This window comes from Trichechus manatus, unplaced genomic scaffold (assembly GCF_000243295.1).
Source record: "Trichechus manatus latirostris isolate Lorelei unplaced genomic scaffold, TriManLat1.0 scaffold00024, whole genome shotgun sequence".
NCBI lineage: Eukaryota > Metazoa > Chordata > Mammalia > Sirenia > Trichechidae > Trichechus > Trichechus manatus.
The window spans coordinates 2,481,420-2,487,338 of NW_004443960.1; the positions used below are offsets into that span (position 1 = coordinate 2,481,420).

General features: G+C 63.3%; 1 long non-coding RNA gene across 1 annotated transcript; it reads left to right on the forward strand.

The window, feature by feature from the left end:
- The first annotated feature begins 506 nt into the window (after positions 1–506).
- On the forward strand, positions 507–1,308 carry LOC105756105 (uncharacterized). The gene is made up of 3 exons (XR_002823561.1): positions 507–647; positions 894–955; positions 1,278–1,308. It is a non-coding gene; the product is annotated as an uncharacterized LOC105756105 (long non-coding RNA).
- The last annotated feature ends 4,611 nt before the right edge of the window (positions 1,309–5,919 follow it).

The window sequence follows — 5,919 nt, forward strand, 5'->3', positions numbered from 1 at the left end:
TGCTCCCCATTTTCTCCCATGCTTTGGGGGGGAGGCCTCAGAAGTCAGGTGAGCCCCACCCTGACCTGTCTCTCTCTGTCTCCTCCAAAGTCCAAGCCCCCCTCTCCTCACCCCACCTCCACCTGTCACCCAGGATTCAGGCTGGGAGCCCAGCCAGGAGAGAGGATGGGGTCTGGGTAGGGGTCCCTCTCTCGTGTGTCCTCTCCCTCCTCCCTCCTGGGTCTCAGAGTGGGGGAATTGGTGACAGAGGGCAGACTCCAGAATTCCTGGTTTCTGGCTTGGTCCAAGAGGGGGGACCTTCACCTCCACTTCAGCCAGACCCCAAATGCCCCCTGCTCAGCCCTCCCTCTCCCCACAGGCCCAGCTGTCCAGAATGGCTAGGGAGCAGGTAGGAGCTGGGCTGGAGAGGAGCTGGGGGAGGCCTTGAGATGGGAGCCCTGGGGTTCCTCACCTGCTCCCCGTCTCTCCCCCAGGCTTTGGAGGGGGCGTGCAGCCTCAGAAGCCAGGTGAGCCCCGCCGTGGCCCTGTCTCTCTCTCTACATACCCTTGAAAGCCTGAGCACCCCACTCATGCCTTCCTATCTCTCCGGAGGCTACGGGCCAGGCCAGCGGGCAGGGCCTTCCCTGCTGTGACAGGAGCCCAGCCAGGTGAGAACATCTGGGCCAAGAGCCTGGGCTTCCTGGACGGAGGGACCAGGGCAGCCAGTTGGGTCTTGAGTGTGTGTGGGGAGGGGCTGCGGCTCAGCCTTTCTGTCCCTCCCCAGGCCTGGGGGGGGGTGTGAAACCTCAGAAGCAAGGTGAGGGGAGGGCCCCCTTCCTTTCCCCAGCCTCCTCCTGACTCCCCTCCTGACCCTCTTCCACACACGCCCCTCACAGCCCTGCTTTCCTCCCCAGGATACGGCAATGGAAATGCGCTGGGAGCCCGGCCAGCTGAGGCTGCCGGACCAGGCCCTGAGGTACTGGGAGGTCGGAAGGGCTGGGAGAAGCTAGAGCTGGGGAAACAGGAGAATTGGGGCCTAGAGGGGAGCCTGAAAGCTCAGGAGTCTTCTTCTCTGCCTCTCTCAGGTCTCGCTCTCTCTCCCCACCTCCGCATCCCTCCCTGAGACACTAAGGGCACTGGGGCGGGTCTACACAAGAGGTTCAACACCTGTTTCCTGAACGCAGGATGTCTGGGGTCCATGGGAGGAGGAGAGGGGAGGCCTCAGGACCCCAGCCCTGCCTCATCCCCTGTTCCCGTACTGGCCCCGCCCGGTCACCCTCCCTGTTTTCTCTCCACAGGCGCTGCAGCTCAGAACAGCTATGGACCAGGTAGGGGCGGGCGGGGTTCTAGGAGGCCATGAGATGGGGATCCTGGGGTCCCTCACTTGCTCCTTGCCTCTCCCTCAGGCCTTGGAGGGGACATGAAACCCCAGACTCCAAGTGAGCCCAGCCCTGCCCCTGCCTCTCTCTGTCCCTACCCCCCAAAGTCCTGCGCTCCCTCCCCTCACTCACACCCCCACCCCATCTGTCCCCCAGGATTCGGGAACGAGCTGGGAGCCCAGCCAGGTGAGTGGGGCAGGGCCAGGTCTGAGGTCTGGGGTGTGGGCAGTGAGGGATCGCCTGGGGTGCTGGAGGGGCAGGATGGGTGAGTGATTGAAGGGCAGCAAGGGAGCCTCCAAGATGCCTGGCTTCTGGCTTGGTCCAAGATGAGGGACCTTCACCCTCACCTCATCCAGGGTCCCAAACCCCCCTGCTCCCCCTCCCTCTCCCCACAGGCCCCGCAGCTCAGAATGGCTACAGAGCAGGTATGGAGGGGTTGGGAGGTGCTGGGAGAGGAGGAGGGGAGGAAGGTGGATGCTTGGCCCAGACCCTGCTTCTGAGGGTCCTCTCAGGGACTGCTGTCTACCTTGGAGAGGGTGGAATTGGGGACAGGGTGAGGTGGGGGAGCCAGAGGGGGGCTTCCAGGATTTCTGGGTGCTAAGCTGGGAGGAAGAGGGAGGCCCAGCTTCCAGCCTGATCCTCCAACCCAGCCTCTCCCTTTCCCTTCTTCACAGGTCCTGTGGTCCCCATAGGCTATGGACCAGGTAGGGACTGTGGAGATGCCAGATTTGGGAGGCGAGGCCCAGAGGTGGGGCTCCTGGGTCGCTCACCTGCTCTCATCTTGGTCTCCAGGCATCAGAGGAGGCATGAAAGCTCTGAAGCCAGGTGGGCTCTTTCTCTCCTTCCTCCTGAAACTGTCTACTCCCCTCCACCCCGCCCCTCACCGTCCCCAGCCCATCTCCCCAGGGTACAGGCTGGGAGCCGGAGCCTTCCTGCGGGCAGGAGGCCAGCCAGGTGAGGAAGGCTGGGGGCGAGGGGGACCTGCAGTTCTGGAAGAGTGGGGGCTGGGGGGCCATGGGGTGAAAGGTTGGGTCCTGGGAAAGGAAGGGGCAGGGTGGGGTCTGCCTGTCTCAGCCTCTGTCTGTTTCTCCCCAGGCCTGGGAAGCGGTATGAAACCTCAGAAGCTAGGTGAGTCCATCCTGGCCTGGCCCTTGGCCTGACCCCCTTCCTGGCCCCCTTCCTGACCCCCTAGAGGCTCCCCCCCCACCCAGCTGCTCCCCTCATGCCCGGCTTTCCCTCCCCAGGATACCTGCCAGGGAACGGGCTGAGACTCCCTCCAGGTGAGTGCAGTGGCGGGCACTCAGTAGGAGAGAGAGCAGGGCTCCTAGGGTAGGGGTTGGTTGGGCTTGAATTAGCCCCTTTCAGCCCTGGCGGCGCAGGGGTTAAGAGCTCGGCTGCTAACCAGAAGGCTGGCAGTTCAAGCCCACCAGCCGCTCTGTAGGAGAAAGACCTGGCGATCTGTTTCTGCAAAGATGACGGCCTTGGAAACCCTGTGGGGCCATTCTGCTCTGTCCTGTGGGGTCACTAGAAGTTGGAGTCAGCACAACGGGTTTTCTTTCTGCTTTGTGGTTTTGTCCCCCAATAGGCCTGGCAGCGGGTGTGAAGCCTCAGAAGCCAGGTGAGTGAGGGAACCCCCAGGTGGTACTGGTCCTGCACCTCCCCTGCCCCTCCTTCTGGAACCCACCTCCATGAAGCCCCTCACAGCCCTGCTTTTCCCCTTCAGGATATGGCAACAGAAACGGGCTGGGGGCCCAGCAAGGTGAGGCTGCTAAGACCAGGCTGCAGGTCCCAGGAGGGAGGTGGGAGGGGTGTTGCTGGAAGGTGGAGGCAGCCAGGTGGGCAAGCAGGAGGCATCACACTAGGTGGCCCTGGCCCCTGCCCATGGCTTGCCACCTGGTCATCAGAACAGGTAGGCATTGTGGCCACGGGATCCAGGCTTTTTCAGTCCAGCCAGGTCCCCCCTTGGATGCTGTGTCTGCCAGGAAGCCAGTGCAGGCCAGGCTGAGCCAGGAGGGCAACTCACTCCCTACTCCCTTCCTCTTCCATCTTAGATCCCTGCAATGGGGGGGTGGGAGGGGTGTTTCTCCACTGATCCTCCCCAGGCCTCCCACTTTCGGGGTCCCTTCAGAGAAAGGGGGCAGCTGGGGCCTGAAGTCCCAGCCCCCTCCCCTGGGGCAGAGGGATAGGTTCCCAGGTCACTGGGGGTGGTAGGGCTAAGGGTTCCCTCCCCCACCCTGGAGTGTCATAGGAGGGGCTGGGCCTGGCTAGGCTGCTCAGAAGCCCCTCTCCCCGTTGTCCAGCTGAGACAAAGGCTTAGAGAGGGCACTGCTTTGTCACACAGCAAGCCAGCTGAGGACAAGCCGACACTCTGGCCGTGGGAACTCATGTGACCTCATAGCGCAGCTCCCTCCCCTCCTTTCTCCCCACCCCTGCCCTGGGCTCACTCCCACCCCTGGTTTTCTTCCTAGCACGGACCTCAGCCATCCAGTGGGGACTGAAGCCTCAGACAGCAGGTGCAGGGCTCTCCCCACGCCCCACGTCCCAGAGGGCTATACCCTCACCTGGGTCCAGCCCCCTGTTCCCACACCAGACTGGGGACACTCCTCCATCCCTCCAGCTCCCCAGGCTGCCTCAGCTGTTCAGGCACCATAAGGCCAGGAAGTCCTTCCCTGAGTCTACCCTCAGTCTCTCTTGCTGCCTTCTAAGCTCATTTCTTCTGGTTCTGGTTCCCTGTGGACAGGGGACTCCCTTATTCCTCAGACTCCCTAAGGTCCATCCTTGGCCCCCAAGGAGTCAGGGAGTATCTGGTCCCTCCCCACTGACCTCCCTGCTCCTCTCAGGGTATCAGCCTCCAAATGGCTACGGACCCGGAGCAGAGCTGGGTGCGGAAGCCCTGCCCTGGCCCTTTTTCTTTCCCTGCCTTCCCTCTGCTGGCAGGGTGGGCTGGGAGCTGGTTGCTGGGGGCAGTTCTGCATCAGGCATATGGGGGACAAAACTTATAGCCATCTCTCTCTCTGACCCCCAAGCTTTGCTGGTGGCCTCAAGCTGCAGAAAGTTGGTGAGCCTCCTGGGCCCCCATCTCAGGCCCCTCATCACGCACCCCTCTCTGTTCCTATCTCACTCTGTGTCCTCCTTCCTTCCTTCCTAGGCACTGGGCCATAATGGTGGCTGGAACCAGGTCACCCTGTCTCAGGCGAGGGTAGAGTGACAGCCTGAGGCTGGCTGGGAAGGAAAGGACAGATGAGGAAGGAGGGGAGGCAGGGAAGGCTTCCTGGAGGAGGTGACCCCAAAGTTGGCAGAGGGGCTCATCAGTTGAAGGTGGAGAGGGGAGACTGCTCCAGGCAGAGGGGACAGCCCATGCGAGGCCTTCTCACAGTGGTCTCTGGGTCAGTCTGTCTGTCTGCCTCTCTGTCTCTCTGAGCTGGTCACCCTGGCCCTCCCCATGCTGCCCCCCCTCCAGAGCGCTGTGCCCCCAGCCCCTCTCTAATTTCTCTCCTGCAGCTTTTGGTTACAAGAATGGTGGTCCGGGAGTTGGGGCGCTCCCTGAGACCCACCCACAACCAGGTACCTGGCGGGGCGGGGGTAGCGGTGGGGGTGCTTTATGTTCCTCCTCCAGGCTTCCCTGGGGCCAATGGCTTTGGGAATGGGGAGTCAGACCCAGGAGTCAAGGGACAGGGAGGGGCGGAGGGGACATCCCCAGGGGCTGGGCAGGGATAACTCGGCTCTCTTGCGGGGTACGGGGAGGAAGCGCTCGCGTACCCCGAAGAGGCAGCGCCAGCCCCTGAAGAAAATGGTAAGAACTCAGTATTCAGGTAGGAGGGTGAGTGCTGGGGAGGACGGGGGTGGGGGGCTGGGGGAGGGGAGGGGGACCCTGGGACCAGGGAAGAACTGATGCATCCCGGGTGTCCAGCTCCCATGGGTACAGTGCCCCTGCCGGCTCTCCTCCTGCAGGTCAGGCCGTGGCCCTTTGGAGCTCTCCGTGGTCCTCCCTCCAGCCCTGGGGGGCTGCCTCCAAGCCTGAGTACGCAGCTGGAGCCAGGGGCGTCTACCCAGGGGTGGGGGGCAGCCAAGTAATGGGGCGTATGGAAGGGCATGGTGGGGGAGAGGGGTGGCTGCAGGCAGCCGTGCGGAGATGGAGAGACATGGGGTGGGGGGCGCCGGGAGGGCTGGGAGGCCAGCGGAGCAGCGGTCTGAGAGTCAGCCAAGATGCTGACTGAGATGGGAGGGTGATGGGACCTGGGACAATGGCCGTGGGGACTCAGGGCCCTCACCTCCCTCCTCTCCCCGCAGGGCCCTATGGACAGCTGAGGCCAGAGCTGGGCCCCAGGCCCTTTGGTGAGTGGGGGGGGGGTCTCCCAGAGCCTGGGGTGAAGTTGGGATGGGCGGGAGAAGAATCCAAAGCCCTATGATGACGCCGGGTGACCCTGATTTGTCTGTGCCTTAGGGGAGCCTGAGGGGAAGAGAGGCAGCAACGGCCTGCTGGGAAATGGCTGTGGAGGTGAGGGGGGTTCAACATGTCACCCCACCAGGCTGCACTGGGGGAGGCCCACCATGTCACCCC